Genomic DNA, 25,462 nt, shown 5'->3' with positions numbered 1-25,462 from the left:
CATCAACTTCTCTAAGACAAATTTTATAAACCAACCTGAGAGGGGTTGACAGATGCCTTCCGACATGTGCCTTTAGGAAAGATTGTTAAGTTGCTCTTATAGTTTTCTAATTAGTTTAGAAATGGTTTTATTAATCAAATGTACCTACATTAAATTTAAGAGTATCTTTTTACCACCTCCTCCCAAAAATATCTTCCAGAGTTCTATGCAATTCTGTCTCATTGGAGTTAAATCTGCTTTAAGGAATATTAACTACATTGATATTCAATTTAATCATGAATAACTAAAAAGATTTATCTTGCTGTCAGTCTCAGCTGAGTTGAATACATTGAGTATGGTAAATCTAAGGAGTTTAAAAATAGTAAACTATGCTAATTGGAAAAATAGTTTTAGGTGTCAAACATTTTCAAGTCCTGTATGTACTTAAATTTTTCCACTTGACATGATTTTATTGAAAAAGGTAATAGTATCAGACTATTGACAATTGGAGGATTATTATATGAAATTTCAGGTTTTATCAGGGGTCAGTTCATTCAGATCCTACTATAGGACCTCGGCTTTATTGTTTCACATTTCTAGAAAGCCTCCTATTTGCTTATATTGCTATTTCTGTTCTATCCTCAGCTTCAGTATCACTTTTTCAAGAAGTATTTATTGGCCACTCTGTCATTTTCTATCATATTACCCCATTTGTTTCCTTCAATGCATTTATACTAACCAACTCTTATGTTATATATTTATTTACTCCGGTGTCTGTCTCCCCCAGTGGAGGGTAGGTTCATATAAAGTCTATAATGGATGTCCCGATTGGTGGGTGAGTCTGGTCCAAGCAAGATTTTAAGGACTAAGTGTCTTACCATCTAGTGATTCTGCCAGCTTCAATGCTTGGCATCCAAGGTCACGACTAAAAGAGGAAAGAGAAAGATGAATGAAAAATTGGAGGTGCTGAGCACAACCGGTGACATTAGATAAATTTGTTTATTTATAGATAGAATCTAGATTATTGAGGGAAGATGAAGTTTTCTGAGTTTCAAAAAATAAAATTTCATTGGGTTTATTTTCATAAGAACCTCAGGATCTCACCAAGATAAACATTCTTAAGTATGAAGGCATGAAAATATTGTCTAAATGATAAGAATATTATGGGTCGATGGGTATAAAAATTTTATACTAAGATTTTCAAGAGAATCAAAGTGAAATCAAGATTAGTGCAATTTACTATGAAATCAGTTAAAATGACCTTTGTATGTTTTTCCAGATATTTATAATAAGGGTAACAGTATGGCATTTTCTAACTAAGGCTGGTTTTGAGATCAGAGCACCCTGGGTTTGAATTGTTGCTCTGCCGTTCACTAGCTAAGAGTATGTTCTTAACTTCTTTGGACTTGAACTTTCTATCCCACTAAAGGAATTAATAATCTTAACCATATACATTTGTTGGGAAACATGGTTTGCTTAAACTGCCTGGCTTAATGCCCAATACATTATAGATAGGAAAAACAGTAATATTGAAACAGTATCTAGCAGATTGATCCTCCATCTCTCTCTTGAGACTCCAAGGTTCAGTCTTCATGTTTTTTTTGCCTCCCCATTCACCCGGATTTCATGTGATCAGCTTTGTCTTTAGCACCCTAATTTAGAATCATCCTCACCTTGCCAATTTCAAACCTTGAATAATCACTACTATTGAATTTATCCAATCTCATTGTAGAACTGTTGCCCAAAAACATCACATCAATTCTTAGACCTAATGAAAACACAAGTCTTTTACTAGTAGCCAAGAATTGCCCCTTGCTCTCACTCCAATACACACACACACACATACTTTAAAGGTTCTCTGTAAATTTTCTTTGATTTCTCATCAGTGGTTTATTCCACACTAAACATCTACTCTTCTTAGTCCCCAAACACATCCTCCAAAATGTAGCTATGTAACTCAGATACTTCCTCATCTCAATTTATCTCCCCCTCCTTCTCTCTCCCTCCCCTACTCCTTTTCCTTCCTATCTCTCTATCCCTCCTTCATTTTGCCTCTCTCCTTCTCTCTTCTCACCCTTTCTTCCTTATTCCCTTTTTGCTGGTTTGATTTTATATTATTTGAGTGTGCATATGCACATGTGTACATATTTTTGTCACTGATATTCTTGGATATCTATTGTGTGTATGTTTGTGGTATATAATTCCCTGCACATTTGTGTATGTGCTTGTGCACATGTGTTTCCTTTTATCCTTCCAACTATCCCAATATCCCCTAGACAGTCTTTGCCTTTCTTATCCCTTCTGCGTAGATAACCTAAATCTTAGGCAAATATTATGGATACTCAGTAAATATTTGAATAAATTATACTTTCTATTTATTAAGTATGCCATTCTCTATTTTTCTTTATCATATAAATCCCAATCCCTATGCACAGTGGCAGAAACCATGACTATGGTGGACTGAGTATTTTAATATGTCTTATTTAAGATGGAATTACTATAACCAGGTCTGGAATTCAAAGTGTCATTTACATATTTTTGAACATCATTAATGCAGGCCAAGAACAAGGAGACTATATATTTTTTTCTAGCTTGTGAATTAGAGCATGAATACAAGATCTAAATGCATTTTTCAAAATAATGAAAATCGTTCATGAAACACATTGCTGCCTTTTCAAATACATTTTAAATATCTAGCTCTGCTACATACCACAATTTATAACATAAAAGAAGCTTCCTTATGACAATATCCTTTCTAATAGGATGCTTAAATATTAAAGATATGAATGCCAACTCCTCTCCTTAGTAGGAATAGCAATATTTCCAAATTGATCTATTGATAATTACCTGAATTCCATTTCTTACAGATCATTGATAATTTTTGAAGATGAGATTTAAAACCTGCTTTTAAACAATTAACATATTTATTGAGATATAATTAGCATGTCATATAATTTTCCCATTTATGTACAATTCTATGTACAATTCAAATGCTTTATAGTACAGTGTATTTCCAGAGTTATGGAATTATGATCAAAATCTACTTTTAGAAGAACATTTTCATTACGTCTAATTGAAATCCTATATCCATTGGCAGTCATACCCATGTTACCCTAACTCTGCCCTCTAGCTACAAGTCATCATTAATCTACTTTCCCTCTTTATGGATTTGTTTCTTCAGGGTATTCCATATAAATGTAATCATATGATATGAAATCTGTAATGACTGCTTTCTTTTACCTCACATAATGTTTCCAAGGTTCATCATTGTAGCATCAGTACTATAATATGTTGTTTTAAATTGCTGAATAATATTCCATTGTATGGATATATTACATTTCATTTATCCATTGATCAGGTGATAAAAATTGGGGTTGTTTCCACCATTATAAATAATGTAGTATAAAAATTATGCACATATTTTTGAGTGGACATATGTCTTCATTACTTGTATATGCATAGGAGTAGAACTGTTGGTTATATGTAAAATCTCCTTCTACAAACATTTCTAAGATGTCTCTTCTCAACAATGTGTAAAATATTTTTATATAATATACATAGCTAATATAATTTTTAATTGGGGGTTTGGGGGTCACTTTGTTTAGAGCTGTTAAAATGTAATCACATTACTAATTACAAACTCTATGATGTGCTTTCACCATTTCTATTCCTTTCCAAACATTTACAAACTACTTTTCCCAATACTTACCTGGCAGGGGAGCCAATTAATAGCACTAACATATGAGTATGTTGTTGATTTGTTTTTTGTTGTTTTGCTTTTTTGGAGTAATGAACATGCTCTGAAGTGATGAATCCACAACTCAGTAATTATTTTAAATGCCTTTGATTGTACACTTTAGATAAACTGTATGGTTTGTGAACGGGAAAAATAATAGGGTATGTTGGGGAAAAATACACCAAATGTAAGACATGGACTATAGTTAATAGTAATACTTTGATAATGTTCTTTCATAATTTGTTACAAATGTTTCGCAACAATGCAAGGTGTTTGTGGTGGGGTGATGTATGGGAGCCCTGTATGGTCTTATGCTTGTTTTGTAAATTCACAAATTTTACTATATAATTATTGTTTATGTGTGTTCATGTATAAATGATATACTTCAGTAAATTGTTTTTAAAATTAAAACAAAGGATGTATGGAAATATTTCCTTAAGGATTCCAGAAAATAACACTTTGGCTATTCAGTTGACGCCTAGTGCCAAAATGTATATTTTCCTCCTCTATGAAATCTTAAGTACTAGGAAAAATGTTCTCAAGCACTGGCAATTCATATGTATAACTTCTAAATAACATACCAAACAAACAAACAAGTTAGGCATAGAAATACAGCACAGCTTCAATAAATATATTCCTCCAAACAAATGTAGTTGGTTAAACCTCACTTAACCACAATGTACTTTTTGGCAGCTTTAAACTATATGGAGCATATCTAGAAATTCAAAATTAAGCAAAGAAGCCTTGACACAGCCAAAGTATATATTTTAAAAATGTAATAACATTTTTTTCAACAGGATAAGAATGGATAAATCAGTGGGGTTATCTAAACATTTGCTTGGAGGAGAAATATTTTTCATTAATAAAATTAGAGTTTCTACTAATGTACAAAATATGATTTAAAAACCAAATCTAGGCTTGTGGTCAAACTAGATGGTGGTACATGATGCACTAGGGTGCTGTTTCCCTTCAATATCTAGCAAAAACTGGCAAATTAATCTTCTTAAGAACTCCGGAAAAGAGCAAAAAGGTTTTGGTAACTGGGCAAGTGCTAAATAAAAATGTAGAGAGATTTTTAAAATAGTTGGGGTATCTCATGGTCTCCTTACTGGCCCCTTTTCCACCTCCTCCCAGTACAATGTGAGGCCATTCTGCACACTCATTGTGGGCCTTTGGCCCTTTTCCAGAGGGAGATGAGAAACTCCTATGTACAGACTGTAATGCCTGTATGTTGGTGCCAATTTAATTGGTGGTAGCCTGAAAGACTGAATCAGGAATCTGTCACTAGTTTGCCCTCCCAGAACTTGCCTTGCAGTCAGAAGCAGCTTGTGGATAGTTAAAGCAGTATAAAAAACAGCTAAGCCACATTCTGCATATAAACATACTACCATCCCCTCAGGCATGGGACATGACTCCTGGGGATGATCCTCCCTGGCACTGAGGGATTATTACCGAGCACCAACTAGTGATGCATATGGAAAAAGACCTTGACCAAAAGGGGAAATATTAAATACAAATGAGTTTTTATGGTTAAGAGATTTCAAAGTGAATTGGGAGTTTATTCCAGAGATTATGCTTATGCATGTCTCAGAAGGATCTCATTGACTACTACGATAAATAGTGCCCCAAATAGCAAGGCTCCCAAGGGCTCTAGACACATTGCAACACTAAAGGCAGGGCAGACAATCTCAGGAATTCAGCACCCTGTTAGCAGACCTTATTTTGGAATATATACTTCCCAGTGTAACAGAGTTAGACTCATTTATAACTTCCCTTCACATGGTTCTTCTGCCCCTTTTATTTGAACCTATAATTAGCACTAAACTTGTCAAATATATGTCCCTGAGATTAAAATCTTTGGCCTCTTCACATACAGGTTGAGCCCTGAATCTTGGCAGAGTTGCAACATCTACTCTCCAGTTCACTGAACTCATCCAGAGCAATTAACAAAAGGAAGATGATAGACAATTTCCATCCCAAAAAACAGAGATTATCTACAACTGCAAGCAATACAGTTCTGTCCATCTGCCCCATAAGATCTAAGCCCCCTCTCAATAACAAACAGAGTGTGTATCACTATCCCCAAATGCTCAAAATTGAGGAATGAACAAACAACTATGGATTAAAGTAGACATTATTAATCTAGCAATGGAAGAGCATGTAACATTGGTATAAAGGAAGTGGTCACCAGAGGTTCTGAGGGGAGGAAGAGCGAAGAATAGGTGGAAAATGGGGTACTTAGAGGACACTGGAATTGTCTTGCATGACATTGCAATAATGCATACAGTCCATTATACATTTTGCCAAAACCTATAAAATTGTGCAGTGCAACGTGTAAGCTATAAAGTAAACTACAGATCATGGGTATATGTGTTCATCAATTATAACAAATGTACCACACTAATAAAAGTTATTGTTAATGGGGGAAAGTGTGGGATTTTGATTATAACATTTACATAATCTAAAATATCATTTTAAAAAATAAAACTGAATTATAAAGCAGTTAAACCAAAGCAACCTGGGGTAATCTGTTTCATAGGAACCAGAGGGGGCATTCAAAATCCTGTTAATGATAAAATTCCTAAAATCACAAGCAAGCACAAATGGGGTTAAATTTACACTCAGAGAAGATGAATAGGACCCTATAATTCACATTTTATCTTGGGCAGATCTTGATAGGAGGGCTAAATACTAAAGGAAAGGACCATTCAAAATAAAGCATATGCAATGATATAAAATATGTTTTGTTGTGGTGGTTTTTTTTGTTTTTGTCTTGGTTTGTTTTGCTAACTACTGGCATTCAGGGAAATCTGCCATATCACTAGCTGGATACAAATTTAAGGATTAAGCATCTCAGACACTAAATCCCAGAATTAACTATTTAAAATATTAAAATATACAGAGTGTGAAAAAAGATTACAAGACATTCAATGAAACAAGAATTCAAGGCCCATCCAAAACAACAAAATAAAAATTCAGAAAATAACAAAGAATACAGATTTCGGACACAGTGGACAGACTTTTAGAAAATCATCCTCAATAAACTCAAGAACATAAAGGAAAACACAGAGAAAGAATTAAAGGGTATAAGGAAAACAATGAATGAACAATATAAGAAACTCAATACAAAGAAATTTTAATAAGGAACCAAGCAGAAATATGGAATTGAAGACCACACTAACAAAAAAAGAGAAATTCCCTAAAAGACATCTAAAATAGACATTGCAGAGTCTCAGAAGGCAAAGAAAGAGAAGCAGGAGGAATACGCAAAGAAATAATGTCAGAAAACTTTCCAATATGACATGTTTATGCACATTCAAGAAGCCAGTGAACCCTGAACAGCATAAACTTGAAAAGGACCATGCGCAGACACAAAGTAGTCAAACTGTCAAATGCCAAGGACAAGGAGAGAATATTGAAAAGAAAAGAGCAATGCTTTATGTGCAAGGGATGTCCCATTAAGATTAAGTGCCTCTTACTCATTGGAAACCATGGAAACAAGAAGGCAATGGGATAGTTAAAGTGCTGAAAGAAAATAATTGCCAACCAGGAATTTACATCCATTGAAACTGTCTTTAAATATGAGGCCAAGATTAAGACAATCTCAGATATACAAAAATAGATGGAGTTTGCCATCACTAGACCTGCCATACAAGCAAGGCTAAAGGGGTTCTTCAGACCCAGAGGAAAGGACACTAGACAGTGGATCAGAATGGCATAAAGAAATAAAGACGGGAAGCGGACTGAGCCCAGTGGTTAGGGCATCCATCTACCACATGGGAGGTCGGCGGTTCAAATCCCAGGCCTCCTTGACCCGTGTGGAGCTGGCCCACGCACAGTGCAAGGAGTGCCATGCCATGCAGGGGTGTCCCCTGCATAGGAGAGCCCCTTGCACAAGGAGTGTGCCCCGTAAGGAAAGCCACCCAGCACGAAAGAAAGTTCAGCCTGCCCAGGAATGGGGCCACACACACGGAGAGCTGACACAAGATGACACAACAAAAAGAAACACAGATTCCCATGCCACTGACAATGACAGAAGCAGACAAAGAAGAACACACAGCAAATAGACACAGAGAACAGACAACTGGGGCGGGGTGGGGAGGGGAAATAAATAAATAAATAAATAAATAAATAAATAGAAATAAAGACTTCTAGAAAGGTAACAATATGATTAATTAAAAATACTACTATTGTATGTATTTTTTTCATGTAACTCCATTTTTAAAAACTTATTACAAGTTCTTAAATGCAAATGTATAAAAAAATGCTAATCTAGACTATTCAGTGCATAATGCTATTTAGAAGAGTTTCATCATATATTGATAGACACACATAGGTAGAAACTGAAAGAATGGGGAAAAATATACCATATTTTTATAGTATGAAAACTAGGTAGTATATAAACTAGGGCAGATAGAGTAATATTAGATAAAATAGACATTGAGTCAAAAACTGTTAGGAGGGACAAAGAGGGTCATTTACTCTGATAAAGGGATCAATTCAACAAAAATATATAATTATAAATGTACATATAAAATAAATGGAAGAGTCCCAAAATATATGAAGCAAATATTGACAGATTTGAGGGAGAAATAGTTCTACCTTAATATTAGGATAATTCAATATATTACTTTCAATAATGGATAGAACATTGAGATAGAAGACCAGTAAAAAAGTAGATAACTTCAATACCATAAAGAACCAGACCTAACAAACACATATAGAACACTTCACCCAACAGCACCAGTATACAAATTTTTCTATGGTACACATGTGTCATTCTCCAGGATAGATCATATGCTATATCATGAAACAAGTCTCAGGAATTTAAAAATATTGAAATCATACAACGTTTTTTTCTCTGACCGTAAAAGAAATGAAGCAAAAAATAAATAACTGAGGGACTACTAGAAAATTCACAAATATGTGGGAATTAAACAATGCACTCTTCAATCCCCAATGGGCAAAAGAAGTCACAAGGGAAATGAGGTAATATCTCGAGCAAATGAAAAATGAAAATACAACATACCAGAACTTATGGGATGCAACAAAGGCACTGCTAAGAGGGAAATTTAAAACACTAAATGCTTACATTAAAAGATAAGAAAGATCTGAAATCAGAGATACAACATCACAACTGAAGGATAGAGAAAAGGAAGAGCAAACAAAACCCAAAGAAAGCAGAAAGAGGAAATAAAAAAGATTCAATCAGAGATAAATGAAATAGAGAATAAAAAAAAACAGTAAAAATGAATCAATGAAAACAAAAGTTGGTTCTCTGTCAGTAAAATTAACGAACACTTTAGTAGACTAAAAAAGAAAAAAAGACAGAAGAGGCAAAGAAAACCAGAAATGAAAGAGTAGTACTGATCTCACAGAAATAAACAGAATTATAAAATAATACTATGAACAATTGCACCTTGACAAATTAGATAGCCTAGATGAAACTGACAAATTCTTGGAAACACAAAAACTATCTACACTGACTCAAGAAGAAATTGAATTATCTCAATAGACCATTAACAAGAGATTGAATTGGTAATAAAAATAACCTACTAACAAAGAAAAGCCCAGTAGTAGATGGCTTCAATGGCAAATTTTATCAGATATTCCAAGAAGAATAACCCCAATCCTGCTCAAACTCTTTCAAAGAACTGAAGAGGAGGGAAACCTCCCTAATTCATTCTATGAGGAAAACAGCCCCCTAATATCAAAGACAGGTAAAGATAACAGAAGAAATTTTAAAAATCACATACAAATACCCCTTACTTATATATATGCAAAAACCCTAAACAAATACTAACTAACCAAATCTAACAGCAATTAAAAGAATTAATACCATGATCAAGTAGATTTTAGATATGCAAAGATGGTTCAACATAAAATCAATTAATGCAATATACCACATTAATAGAACAAAGGAAACAAAACACGTGGATACATCAATTGATGAAGTAAAGGCATTTGACAAAACCCAATACCTGTTTTTGATAAAAATACTTAGAAAACAAGGAATGGAAAGTAACTTCCTCAATATGATGAAGGATATATATGAAAATCCACAGTGAAAGGTTGAAAGCTTTCCCTCAAAGATCATGAACAAGACAAGGCTGCCCACCATCACCACCATTATTCTACATTGCACTGGACATTCTAACCAGAACAATTAGGCAAGAAAAATAAATAAATGCCATCCTAATTGGAAAGGAAGAAGTAAAACATTCCCTATTTGCAAATGACATGTTCCTATATAGAGAAATTGCTGAAATACCCATAACAGAGCTACTAGAACTAAAAACGAATTCAACAAAGTGGCAGGTACAAGATCAACATGCAAAAATAACTAGTATTTCTAAATACTACTAATGAACAATCTGTAGATGAAATAAAGAAAAAAATTCCATAAATGGAGGATGTGGAGAGTGGGGTACATGGGAACCTCTTATATTTTTAAATGTAATATTTTGTGCGATCTATGTATTTTTTAAAAAATAATAATAATAAAAGGAAAAAGAAAAAAAATGCACATACAAAATCCAAGAAACTTAAATCTTTGGGCTGTCCATGTGCCAGCTGAGCCCTGAATCTCAAGAGAGTTGCAACACCTACTTTCCAGTTCATTGGACTCACCCAGGATAACTAACAAGGAGATGATGGACAACAACCATCCCAAAGAACAGAGAGAGTCTGCAACTGCAAGCAAGATACCATCCATCTGCCCCTTGGGATCTGAGTCCTCTCTCAATTGGAGGTGGAGTGGGCACCACCATCCCAGAATCCTCAGGATTGGGGAATAAATGATGGACTAGAGTAGGTTTACAGTTATTTTTCTATAGACTTATTGTGACTAGCAATGGAAGAACTTTTGGCATTGATGTGGAGGCAGTGGCCACTGAAGATTCTGGGAGGAGGGAGAGGGAAAAATAGGTGTAATATGGGGGCATTTTCAGGACTTGGAAATTGTTTTGAATAACATTGCAATGACAAATACAGGTCATTGCATATCTTGTCATAACTTACAAAATTGTGCAGGAATATAAACTACAATGTAAACTATAATCCATGCTTAGTGACAATGCTCCAAAATGTGTCCATGAATTGTAACAAATGTACCACACAAATGAAGAATGTTGTTAATGTTGAAAAGTGTGGGAGGGGTAGGGCGTGAGGCATTTTTTATGTAACATTTATGTAATCTAAGTATCTTTAAAAAAACAAAAGGTATATTAAAACACAAACAAATGAAACAAAACAAAACAGAAAATAGTGACTATTGTAGAGGATGTGGAAAAATCAGGACACTCAATCATTGTTGGTAGTATGTAAAATGAAGCAGTCATTGTGGAAGACAATTTGGCTATTCCTCAAAAAGCTAAACATAAAATTTCTATATGTCCCAGAAATTCCACTCTAGGTATATACCCAAACGAATTTAAAGGAGTGACTATTATTCACAATAGCCAAGAGATGAAATCAATTTTATATGGCTTTTCTATAAACCTGGAATTTCTCTAATGAAGAAAAAAAAGAGGGATAAAAGTACATGTGTTTCATTTTACTCCAAATTTATGGAAGTGCCCTCTTGTGGTGTGGCTTTCTGCTAGATTTTCTACCCTTACAGTTACTACAATGTATAGATGCAAAACTAGGTCATTGCTTCTTTGCAACTAGGGGCTGTACAAGAACAAGGCATTGGGAAGTGGATTTGGCCCAATGGATAGGGCGTCCGCCTATCACGTGGGAGGTCCAAGGTTCAAACTCAGGACCTCCTGACCCATGTGATGAGCTGGCCCACACGCAGTGCTGATGTACACAAGGAGTGTCCTGCCACGTAGGGGTGCCCCTGCGTAGGGGAGCCCCATGCTCAAGGAGTGTGCCCTGTAAGGAGAGCCGCCCAGCGGGAAAAAAGTGCAGCCTGCCCCAGGAATGGTGCCGCGCACACACACAATGCTGACACAGCAAGATGACATAACAAAAAGAGACAGATTCCCACAGAAGAACACACAGCGAATAGACATAGAGAGCAGACAATTGGGGGTGGGGGAAGGGGAGAAAAATAAATTTTAAAAAATTTTAAAAAAAGAGAACAAGGCATTTCTGGCTAGCCTTGGCTGTAAGGGGTATTGATAATGTGATATTGTTTTTCCTTCTTCAATACTATTACCTAACAACTGTAGATTCATCTTCATTTCACCTTCTGCAACTTCAATATCATTGGGGATGTTGCAATTTTATTGATGTAAGTCTTAAACTTAAGTTTTGCAAGCTTCCTCAAGAAGATGCTTCCGAAGATGTATGATTTCTGCCTTCACTTTTAGTATTTTTAAAAACTTTTCTAATATTTTTATAAAATACTTCCTGCTTCACACAATCCCTTGAGAAAAAACATCCTCAAACCTGACTCTGGTAATATGGCATTGACCAATGTATTAAACGTTGTCCTTCCAAACAAGCACATTATCTCTACATTTTCATCAGCATCTGAGATATCAGGACATGTGTACCATTTTCAGCATCTTTTCTGGAGTAGAATGTTCGAAGAGTCTTTATAAATATCCTACAAGAAATACCTGTACATTCAAAGGGCATCAGTCTGACTCCAGTGAATAAACTTGTTTTTCTACAAGAAAATTGTTGAAGTCTTGTATGTTAGCCAAAGCTAAACATTGATTCATGCTTGGAACATTTATAAAATTAAAGTTACAATTAAGTATTAAATCTTCAGAACACATGTTCTCAAAGCCTTTAAGGATTTGGAGTTCTTTTTAAGTATAATTTACCCATCCCCACTTATTTTTTTACCATTCATAGACTGAGACCAACCACTAAATTGGCCCACCTGAGACCCACTAGAAGCCTCCCAGTTTCAACCTCTTCTGTGAAAGATATATTTCCATTCAGTTCTTATTTCCTGATACATTCATTAAAAATACTGATGAGCAGCTTGTGCCAAGCACTGTTGTAGGCACTGGGGCTATCACAGGAAAGAAGCAAACAAAATCCCTACCCTATATGTGCTTGCATTTTCATAAGGAGGAAGAGACACTTATTTAATAAGTAGCCCTTGTTTCTTTCAAATCCCTTTCAAACCACCTATCAAAATATTTCACTTTGTTTTAGATGGAGCTTCCACTTAGACTAAAACCTTTCTTTTGTTCAATTGTAAGTATGAAAATACGGTAGGTAATCATGAACGATAATTTTTAGCTTTTAAGTATTATCTTGGCCCCCTCTATTTCCCCATCAAGACTATTATTTCAAAATACTCGTAGGGTTGTTAGGAATGGATTGTGAAATGGCATATTTAAAGTGGCATCTCAAAAGAACATCAAGTGAAATCATCATTCTAAGATAGTCTGGAGCATGGCTTTTCTCTGTCTCAAATTTATTTCTGCTAAATTATTGTACTTTACCATATCCAGGCCCAAAGTAGACTCTTAAAACAGAAATCACCATCATTTAAAGCAACTTCAAAAGAAATTCACATCACAAACACTGTGAAAAGCAGCGTAAATACTCATTTTGGGTGCTTTTTTTTTTTTTTTTTTACAATAAAAGCTTGTCTACAAGCATCATTATAACTGCTGAATAGCTTGCGAATCTATTAGTTCATACACCATGTATCTGGTTTGCAACTATGAGTGCAAATTAATATAATACTTCTGGATATCTCAATGCATAATGACCTGTAGAGCAATTACTAGGATGGCCATGAATGAATTATTGTGCAAGCAAGGATCTAACAGATTGGATTAATTATAATGATTATGATGATAATTATCATAAAAAGGGCAGTTACTATTTACTAAGTGCTAGCACTAGGTCAAGTGCTTTGCTAAGCACTTTTCACGCATGAACTCATTGTCTGAAGCTCAAATAAGAAGACAGTTGGCAGTTCACTTAATTCTCACAAACAACTTTATAACATAGGTCTATTATCCTCATTTTACAGATGAGAAAATTGAGGCTTAAAAATATTATGACACTTGTAGAAGTGATGATGGTAATAACTAGCAAAGCCAAGGATCAAGTCCAAGTTTACCTGAGACTAAATTGTGCATTTTCCCTCACAATGTATACTATCACCTCCTAATTACTCTCCTCTTTGCTATAGAGTGACTTTTGTCTGAAACTACTGACATTTGAAATCATGGTTTCTACCTTCTATCTGAAACCTTTTCTTTGCTTGCCAATGTAAATTTGCTGTGCTTGATCTTGCACTACACACCATCTTGGATGCACTTGACAGTTTTATAAGAGAGATGGGCATCCCTCTTCCTAAATACCTGTTCCCATGGTGTTTTAGGCAAGACACTAAGGTATACTGTATGACCATTTGACTTTTCAAAGCAATGCAGGAAATCAGATTCAACTCATACAGATTTTTGGATATTTTTAATATATTTTAAGTAGTTGAATGGAGATTTAATCATCATGTTCAGAATTTTAAAATGAAAAATAGTATAAAAGCCATGAAATGACCTTCATTTTTCATTTTTACTTATCCAACAGATTCTGAAATCTGAGATTAATGAGTTTAAATATGGTCATATAAATCAATATGCTGGGCTTCATGCTCTCCTTCATGCTTACATGGTCAAAAGCCATCTTCCATCTAGGTACTGTATTAGTTTTCCACTTAGAAGTGCATTGCAACTTGGAAAGGAAAATCTCCTGATTTCCTGAGAGAAGTTTCTTGCCAAGACAAGGAATTTGGATTCATTCTCTTGTATGTAATCACACCCCTTCCCCAGTATCTGAGTGCATTGAGTAGGACTTGTGGTTGCAGCTGACAGATATACAATTATATCCTGCTAAAGCTTGAAAAAGGAGTCTTAGATTCTACTAGGTAAAGTCCTGGGTGATAGCTTTCTGTAGACATTGCTAGATTCAGGGACTCAAATGATGTTATCCCATGCCAGTTTCCCTTTTTCCTCTTGACTCTGTTCTGTGTTCTTTCTTTGGGATTGATTCTAGACTTCTCATGGCAGTTGCTAACATGTCCAAACTTAGTTTATTCAGAACATTTTTTTAAAGTTTATTTTTCTAGTAGTTTCCCCACATTCTCCAAATTGGTTCTCATATACTTGGTTTGGGTCATATAACTATCACTAAATTAATCATATGGCCTAAGCCTAGGCACTGTGGCCACCCATATAGAGCAAGGGATTAGGGCAGTACATCTCAAAGTCAAGGACTGAGGATGGAGGAAAGGTGATTCCACAGAAGAAAACTCAGAAAATATTCCAGAGGGAGGCATAATTAACAAAACATTTTCAGAAAACCAGTAAGCATGGAATCTACGATTAGGCCTCCGGTGGAATGGAATTATATGCAAAGTTTTGTGTGATGTGCATATATATATATATATATATTCTTGGGATGGTGGTGTTCTTAGAATTCATCGGATTCTCAATTGTAACATCAATCCTTAAAAAAATGTTTAGATCCATGCTCAGTAAGTAGAGCCTGCAGATACTCGAGTTGAACGTAGGGCTGAGGAGGAGGAGTTTTATGGATGATTCTAAAGAACTTTAGGGAGAACTTTTGCACTTTGCTTCACATTGCTCACCCTTGGAGACAATGTGTTCAGTCTTTCTAAAGGATACAGCTAAATCTGCCAAATTTACTCTGACCCTATCAGTTACTCCCCCTTTACCTCATTCATCTTAGGGAAGAAATGGAGTATATGATTTAATATGTTACTCTATTATTAAAAAGCGTTCAGCTACCTTAAGACTTTGGCATAGTGTTAGGATCTATAAAACATTAGTTCAAACAATATTCTCTCCGGGAACTTGCATGATAAATAGACATTTCTTCACCTACAGCTACTACTACAGAGAAGGAAAATTAAAAAATCCAGAACTACATGCTCATAAATAAATATGGCTGTCAAAATGGCTGCTTTGTAATTAAGTGCTGATTGGGAGAGCTGGTCCAGGTGAAGCAAAAAGGTCACCTTTCTTCAGGTTGTTTGTGGAAGTCTGAATAATCTTAATCATTATCTGTTCATATTAGCACCAAAGCAAGGAAAAGAGAAGTGAGGGAAGGGCAAAATAATTTTAGAATACATTATCAGTCTGCATGCTTATTTTATCAACCTATATTTCACAAAATTAGTAAAGATTACTGAAGCTATTGAATTGGCAACTTGCCCAATATAATGTATCTCATAATAAAATTTCTAGTCACTGAAATATGTTAAACATGCCATTGTGCACACAAATCATATACCTCCAAAAAGTACATGACTCCTGTGTCACCTGTATGAAAAGTGATTAAAAACATAACCTCAAAGTGTTTCTAAGCAGAATATAAATCCTGCTTTCATGCTGAGACCTTATTTGGTCTCAAACTCATATCTCATTTCCATAAGAGAAAATAGAATTCTTAGCAGCTAATATTCTAGAAAATCACAATTTCACATTCCAGCTGAATTAAAGGTATCGTCAAGTAAATGAAGTTTCCAGACTAAATAAATTAATAAATCAGGATCTATAAGGACAAGAATACATTAACTTACAGTGTAGGAGGGAAATTTTGTCAAAGCAATGAACTCCCAAAGAGGGTGCGGGGCAGTCGAAATTTCCAAATCCACATTAAATAAAGTTACCACCATCTCAAGTGCCTACGTCATCTATTAAAAGACACTATTTTGGAAGTTTTTGTTTTGTTTTGTTTTATAAAACAAGTGCCACCTATAACAAATATTTGGAATATAGTTAAACTGTAAAATGGCCTGGAAACCTTCTGTGCAAAACTGAACACGACTTCCTTTCCTAGCAATGATTATACCTGAAACCAGCAAAGGCTCAGGTGTTCTGAGAAAAATGTCCTCCCAGTTGGAAGCGCAGAGAAACCCTGCTGGACATCTGAGAGAGAGCCAGATGGTCAGAATGGAGCAAGCTGGCAGTAGCCTTGTGTTCTGGGGTGAGGTCTAAGTTGGCAAGAAGCACACAGCCCCGGATTAGGTAGTTAAAGGGAAATCTAACTGCAGTAGATAAGACACTCAAAAATTGTGAGCATGGAAAAATACTGGAACTCTATGCCCAATGGCTGTCTGAGGCACCATGGAGAATTAAGGGTAAACCAATGAAGGCTTTTTAAAAATTATTATTTGTTTACATAAAGAAGTATATTTTTAGTTATGGTATATTCAGAAAATATAGCACAGAAGAAAAATACATGACTGCTAGTCTACTGCATTAAAACAACTACTACTAGGTCTGGTGTCATTTTTTTTCCCTGACACAGTTCCTTTTTCCTTAGCTCTTATGATTTTGTAAATATTTCCTACTTGCTATAAATAAGAAATTCATATATTGTGAAAATACCTGGAAATTAGTCCAAGAGAAGGAAACACCAAACAACACTGAAGAAGGGACATCACTCTACCCCAAGGATTAGGGTTGGGGAGAAACACAGATGAGAAAGGCACAGATTGCTTAATGAGAGGAAAAAATATCTAAGGTTGGATCTTAAGAAATCCTCTTACATACTGAAAGAGGAAAAACCTTGGCACCCCACCCTCAAGAATGCTGTTGTAAAGACATATCTCGTTACTAGATTAGAGTGCGCTCTAAATCTGGCATCTTTTTTAGTGGAGAAGGCACACACAGAGAGACAGAGATGCAGAGGGAAGAGGGCCAAATGAATGCAGAAGCAGAGCTAAGAATGATGCAGCTACCAGCCAGGGAACATGGCAATTGCCAGGAGCCTGCAGGGGGTGGGGGTGGGGGGGAGGAAGGGCAGATTCTTCCCAGGAGCGTTTAGAGAAGGAATAATCCTGTTAACACCTTGATTTCGGACTTTTAGCCTCCAGAACTGTGAGAAAGAGATAATTTCTGTTGTTGTAAGCCACCAAGTTTTTGGTGATTTGTTATGGCAGCCCTCGAAAACTAATATACTGCTAGTTCATGATTTATCCATTTCTGATGTTATTTAATGATAATTATCATTGCCGATGTAATTTCCTAACAAATTTACATTATTATGACTAATAAATAACATTCCTTGCAGAGCCAAATACTGTACTTTAAATTTTCCTCTTTTGCACTGATTTTAGTAGTTCCTGAATTTACTAATTTCCTTGATATTCTGCAAAATTCTGCTAACGGGACATAATTTTAAAAGTCAGATCTTCTAAATGCCAATCAATAGTATTTTTCTTTCCTTTATTTAAAGAAATGTTGAAACATATTGAAAAATCTAACTTTTTTTTCCTCCCTCCATGGATTTGTCATTCTTTTGTTTTAATCTCTACAGGTTATTTTCTACAAAAATGGACGTTTTCAAGGAAAAAATACAAGTATCAAAGGAAATCCATACGTAATTGGGTGAATTTTGGCAGAACTTAATGATACATAAGAAAAGTTTTATATTCTTTCCCACCAATCCCCCACCAATGCATATATATAGCTATCATATTTTATAGATGAAATTGAGTTATGAATCATAGTTTATTCATTTTTGGACTGGCTATGGCTCATGATTAACTATAGTAAGACATGTTTTAGGTCAGAGTAAGAGAACCCATATTATCCTTCCTACAAAAAATGGCTGAGTGGGGACAAAATCCTGCCTCAGTAAGCTGTTTGGGGAACCCACAAAGCAGGAGGCTGCTGGACTTCGATCTGGAGAGAGCAGGACAAGAAGAGTGATAGCTCGAGGTAAAACCGCAGGTCCTGCCCTCCCCCAGGGCAAGAAGCCCTAGCTTTCCCCAAACCTCCCCTGTCACACAGCCAGAGGAGAAAAACTCCGAGAGTGGGAGAGTTCTGGTGAAGGTTGGAGAGGGGTCCTATGAGTAGGGGTTCAATTGCCCTGACACCCCTTTTTGAACTTTGACGAACATACCAGCTGGTTTAAGGAGAAACCAGGAGGAGGGGAGAAGTGAATCTGCTGAGGCAGTATGATTTACCTTAACTCTAAGGTTACTTCTAGGAGAAGGTGGAGTCAGGCAATTAACTAGTCCTGTGCAACACACCTAAGGGAGGGGGAGAGTAGGAAGTGCTTGGTAGGCTCCCAAGAGCATATTTAGGATCCCGGGTAAGGTGTGGGTGCTCTCCCTCAAAGAGACTAAGAGTCATTATTTTCCATGGTGGTTTGGTTCACCAGGGCCCCACTTGAATTTCAGAGGGGAGCTCTCACAAGGGCTTCCTGATGCCTGAGAGAGAGGGAAGGGAGAAAGGGAGAGAGGGGGAAGGGCAGATTCCTAGTCAGTTGATTCAATTGCAAAAAGTCTATCCTGCCCTTGGAAGGGGACTTTTTTGAGAGGGGGAAAACACAGATAATACCCTTGTATTAGCTTCCTTTGGGTCTTTTATTTTCCTGAAATGAGCTTAAGAGGGAAGTTTGTTTTTGTTGTTGTTGTTGTTGTTGTTTGTTTGACCGCTTGTTTGAGGGCTTGTGTTTTTTTTTTCTTATCTTGTCTTTCCATCCTATCACCCCACTCTTTCTTTCTTTCTTTCTTTCTTTCTTTCTTTCTTTCTTTCTTTCTTTCTTTCTTTCTTTCTTTCTTTCTTTCTTTCTTTCTTTCTTTCTTTCTTTCCTTCTTTCTTATTTTTTTTCTTTTTTTCAATTAGGTGCTGCTGGCTTATCTATTGTTTCCTGTGCTTCCTCATCCTCAACCTCCTCTTTTCTGTGTGTACTGGTTTTGGCTACCAACACTATCTCTTTTCCTTCCTACATCTCTCTATCTTCCACCTTCTGTTGTTGCTCTTACATACCCTCTTTTTAGTTAGCCCCCAATTCTTCTGGCTTTTTACATCTAACACTTCTTTTCTGGTTTCTCTCTTTTATTAACTCTTTATCTTATTGTTCTTTCTTTTCTCTTTCCCTCTTTCCTGATCTCACCAGCCTTTTAATTCATACTATATTCTTCTCCTTATTCAGTTTCCTATTTCATTGTAGGTACTCCACTTTCTTATTCCTTTAACTATACACTGCTTACATGAGTTTAATATTTATTCTCCTAGCTCTTACACAGTTTTTCTGCTAACATTTACTACCAATACTACTATTATACTTCCTCTTTTCTTACCTGCTTTGCTTTCCCTGGACCTAATCTTTTCCCCTCAAGGTAACTTAGACAAAAACAAGGTAAAAGAATAAGAAGAACAAAGTGTCAAAAGAAAAGTTAACACACACACAAAAACAGCACTTTAAAAACCTGAGACTAGAGGGAGAAGCTAATTGACTGAACAAACCCACCAAGATAAAATGATGACCAGACAGCAACAAAAAAGTACAAATCCAACCAATAATCAGAAAGACTTACCCCAGTCCAATAAACAAATTAAAAACCAGGAAGAGGAACAGAACATTGAACAACTAATTGAAGATCTCCAACACATCTCAAACAGTATAAATCCCAATAGGCCTACCGCAAGACATATATCTGTCAAATTATCCAATGCTCAAGACAAAGAGAAAGTACTGAAGGCAGTAAGAGAAAAGAGAACCATCACATACAAGGAAAGCTCAATAAGATTAAATGCTGACTTCTCATCTGAAACCATGGAGGCAAGAAGTCAGTGGTATGACATAGTCAAGATACTAAAAGAAAAACATTTCCAGCCAAGAATACTCTATCCATCAAAGCTGGCATTCAAAAATGATAGAGTTAAAAATATTCACAGATAAACAGAAATTAAGAGAGTATACCAATAAGAAACCTGCCCTTCAAAAAATGCTAAAGGGAGTTCTGCAGGAGGAAAGAAAAAAAAAAAACAGGAGAGGCAGAGTTGGAGGAGATTATAAGAAAAAAAAAAAGGAGAAATGAAAACAATATATGGCATACAAAAATCCAAAGAAAATATGGCTAATGTAAGTACTTCCTTGAGAGTAATAACACTGAATGTTAACTAATTAAACTCACCTGTCAAGAGACACAGATTGGCAGAATGGATAAGGAAATATGACCCATATATTGCTATTTACAAGATACCCAGCTTAGACCCAGGGATACAAGGAGATTGCAAGTGAATGTTTGGAAAACTATCTTACAAGCAAACAATAACCAAAAAGGGGCAGGAGTAGATATACTAATATCAGACAAAATGCAAAACTATTGTGAGAGACAAAGATGGACACTACATATTAGTAAAGGGGTAATCTTTCAAGAAGAAAGAAAAATCATGAACATTTATGCATCTAACCAGGGCACCTCAATGTATATGAGGCAAACACTAGAAAAACTAAGTGTAGGCATAGATGCCTCTACAATTATAGTGGGGGAATTTAACACACCATTATTCCCATTAGACAGAACACCTCAACAGGGAATCAATAAACAAACACTTTGAATAATATATTAGAGGATCTGGACCTAATAGACATGTACAGACCATGACGCCCAAATACAGCAGGATATACATTCTTGTCAAGCACACATGGATCATTCTACAAGACTGACCATGTTCTAGGCCACAGAGAAAGTCTCAATCCGAAAGATTGAAATCATACAAAATAATTTCTTTGTCCACAGTGAAATAAAGCTGGAAATCTGAAAGGACCAGAGACTCAGATTAGTCATCAAGGTATAGAAGTTAAAGAACACACTCTTAGAAAAACAGTGGGTCAAGGAGGAAATCTCAAAAGAAATCACTAACTACCTTGAAACTAATGAAAATGACAACACAACATGTCAAAACTTATGAGATGCAGCAAAAGCTGTACTGAGAGAAATTCATAACCATAAATTCATACATCAAAATAGAAGAAAGAGTTCAAATGGAAGACCTAACTGCATACTTGGAGGAATTAGTAAAAAAACAACAAACTAACCCCAAAGGAAGAAGAGAAAAAGAAAGGAAAAACAAAGATCAGAGCAAAATTAAATGAAATAGAAAATAAGAAAGCACTTGAAAAAATAAACAAAACAAAGAGCTGGTTCTTTGAGAAGATCAATAAAATTGGCAAACCCTTAGCTAGACTAACAAAGAAAAAAGAGAGAAGATGCAAATACACAAAATAAGAAACAAGAAAGGGACTATCACCACTGACCCCCACAGAAATAACTGCTATCATTAGAGAATACTTTGAAAAACTATATGCCAACAAGGAGGACAATTTAGCAGAAATGGACAAATTCCTAGAAATACATAAACAGCCTACACTGATAAAAGAAGAAATTAATGATCTCAACAAACCAATCACAAGTAAAGATATAGAAACAGTCATTAAAAACCTCCCAAAAAAGAAGAGTCCTGGGCCAGATGGATTCACAGGTGAATTCTACCAAACATTCCAGAAAAAACTAACACCAATCTTGCTTAAACTCTTCCAAAATATTGAAATAGAAGGAACATAGCCTAACTCATTCTATGATGCCAACATTACCCTAATACCAAAGCCAAGCAAAGACAACACGAGAAAGGAAAATTACAGTCCAGTCTCTCTAATGAACCTAGATGCTAAAATCCTCAACAAAATACTTGCTAATTGTATTTAACAACACATCAAATGCATTATACACCATGACCAAGTGGGTTTCATTCCTGGTATGCAAGGATGGCTCAACATAAGAAAATCAATCAATGTAATATACCATATAAAGAGATCAAATGGAAAAAATCACATGATCTTATCATAAATGCAGAAAAAGCATTTCACAAAATACAGCACTCTTTCCTCATAAAAACACTGCAAAAGATAGAAATAGAAGGAAACTTCCTGAACAGGATCAAGGATATATATGAAAAATCCACAGCTAACATCATTTACAATGGTGAAATCCTAAAATCCTTCCCTCTAAGATCAGGAATGAGACAAGGATGCCCATGATCACCACTCCTATTTAACATTGTGTTAGAGCACTTGTTCGAGCACTGAGGCAAGAACCAGATATAAAAGGCATCCAAATTGGAAAAGAAGTCAAAATCTCACTATTTGCAGACAACATGATCCTATACATAGAAAGTCCTGAGAAATCTACAACAAAGCTTCTAGAACTTATAAATGAGTTCAGTAACATCGCAGGTTATAAGATCAATGCACAAAAATCATTAACATTTCTGTACACCAATAATGAGCAATCTGAGGAGGAAATCAAGAAATAAATACCATTTACAATAGCAACTAAAAAAAATCACATCCCTAGGAATAAATTTAACTAAAGCTGTAAAAGATTGATACACAGAAAACTACACAACACTGTTAAAGGAAATCAAAGAAGACTTCAACAAATGGAAGAATATTCCCTATTCATGGATAGGAAGACTAAATGTCATTAAGATATCTATCCTACTGAAACTAATCTAAAGATTTAATGCAATCCCAATAAAAATCAACACAGCATTTTTTACTGAACTGGAAAACATACTATGAAATTTATTTGGAAGGGAAAGAAACCCTGAATAGCCAAAGACATTTTGAAAAAGAAAAATGAAATTGTAGGACTCACACTATCTGACTTTAAAACATACTACAAGGCTATAGTGGTCAAAATGACATGGTATTGGCATGAGGATAGACACACTGACCCGGAATTGAGAGTTCAGATATAGATCCTCGCATATACAGTCATCTGATATTTGACAAGGCCACAAAGCCCACTTAATTGGGAGAGAATGGTCTCTTCAACAAATGGTGCTTGGGGAACTGGATATCCATAAGCAAAAGAATGAGAGAGTATTATCATCTCATACCTTATACAAAAATCAACTCAAGATGGACCAAAGATCTAAATGTAAGAGCCAAGACCATAAAGACCTTCGAAGACAATATAGGGAAGCATCTATGGAAATTTCTAATAGAAAATGGCTGCATGAACTTCATATCCAAAGCAAGAATAGTGAAAGAAAAAATAGATAAATGGGACCTCCTCAAAATGAAAGCCTTTTGCATCTCAAAGGAGTTTATCAAGAAAGTGAAAAGAGCACCTACCCATGGGAGAAAATATTTGGTAACCATATATCTGATGGGAGCCTAATATCCAATATATATAAAGAAATCCTATATCTTGAAAATAAAAAGACAACCCATTCAAAAAATGGGCAAGAGATTTGAACAGATGCTTCTCCAAAGAAGAAACACTAGCAACTAAAAAGCATGAAAAGATGCTCAACATTACTATTAGGGAAATGCAAATCAAAACTATAATAAGATACCATCTTATGCCCATAAGACTGGCACCTATTAAAACTACAAGTGTTGGAGAGGATATGGAGGAATGGGAACCCTCATCCACTGCTGGTGGGAATGTAGAAGGATCCAGCCATTCTGGAAGACAGTTTTGTGGTTCCTCAAAATACTAGCTATATATTTGCCATATGACCCAGCAATTCCACTGATGGGTATATACCCAGAAGAGCTGAAAACAAGGACACGAACTGATATATGAACACCAACGTTCATAGCAGCGTTATTCACAATTGCCAAAAGTTGGAATCAACCCAAATGCCCATCAACAGATTAATGGATAAACAAAATGTGGGTATATACATAAAATGAAATACTACACAGCTGTAAGAAAAACTACAGTACTAACACATGGGATAACATCGATGAATCTTGAGGACCTTATGTTGAGTGAAGCAAGCCAGGCATTGAAGGACAAATACTACATGACCACTCTGATTTGAATTAAGGAAATCAAGCTGTCATAGAGAGCTGGAGACTGGACGATAGGCTTACAGGAAATCAGCGGGGAGAGGAAGGTTGTGAGCTGATGCCTACACAGGCAAAATCTATGATACAGTGGAGCTAAATAGTTGTGCAGTGAATGGATAAGACAGGGGCATAGGAATACTACTGGATGGGGCTTTGCAGGCTTGAGGGGGGCTAGGGTTGGAAGGATGGGTCAGATGGCCCATGGAATTGGGGGGAAGGTTTGGGGGAGTGGGTGAACATGGGGATTGTCAGGTACATGGTAGAAACTATAATGTTGAGAAAACTCTTTAGAAAATATAATAAGGAAGAGTTACTTGCTTAAGGTATTTGACAGGGGGCAACTGACAAAGGGTGCCCCTGGGGCAGGCTTCTAGGGAATGCGTGAGCACTCATCTTGTCATATTGGATTATATCAGTGGGTGGAGACAAATACAGTGTGTGGGAAAGTGTTGTAACCCCATCCTGGGGAGGCCTGATATTCTCAAATAGAGGAAAAGGTGTCTCTTGAGAGCATGGGGGTCAATGTGGGGTGTCATTGATGGGGATGCATGGGTGGGAGGGAGTTCTTCAGGGCATGCAAATAGGGCATATACATATGTTTGGAGGTTTGTTGGTTACTGTCATAGTGGATAGAGTTACACAGGGCAACTGAGGGAGTACTGAGCTTCCATCTGGGGGAGCCCAATGGAGAGAACAGACTAAAGCGTCAAGCCCTTAGCAATGTTGTACATACCTGTGACTTTTGTATGTCAAGTAGTGAAGCTTGGTTGTCACTATCGGCCTTGAAAGGAGGGGGAGAGAGAAATAGAATAGATCAAAGAGGGGGTAACTGGGGGGCAATGGAAGTGTGCCATGAGATTGTGCAATGATGGATATAAGCCATGTTAAATTTCACCAAAAATTTATAAGAGTGTATAGTCTAAAATGTAAACCATAATGTAATCAAAAATTCAGAAAAGAGAACAATCTAAAATATAAACCATAATGTAAGCCATAATGGAACCATGGTTGGTAGCTATGTTTCAATATCTGTACATCAGCTGTAGCAAATATAACATCCACATGTAAAAAATTCGTTGTTGGGGAAGGGGGAAAAGGGTTTGATGTTGAGTATATCAGAGTCCCCTATACTGT

Source organism: Dasypus novemcinctus, chromosome 26 (genome assembly GCF_030445035.2).
Source record: "Dasypus novemcinctus isolate mDasNov1 chromosome 26, mDasNov1.1.hap2, whole genome shotgun sequence".
NCBI classification, from domain to species: domain Eukaryota; kingdom Metazoa; phylum Chordata; class Mammalia; order Cingulata; family Dasypodidae; genus Dasypus; species Dasypus novemcinctus.
The sequence above is the reverse complement of the archived record's forward strand: the minus strand, read 5'-3'. Positions refer to the sequence as shown.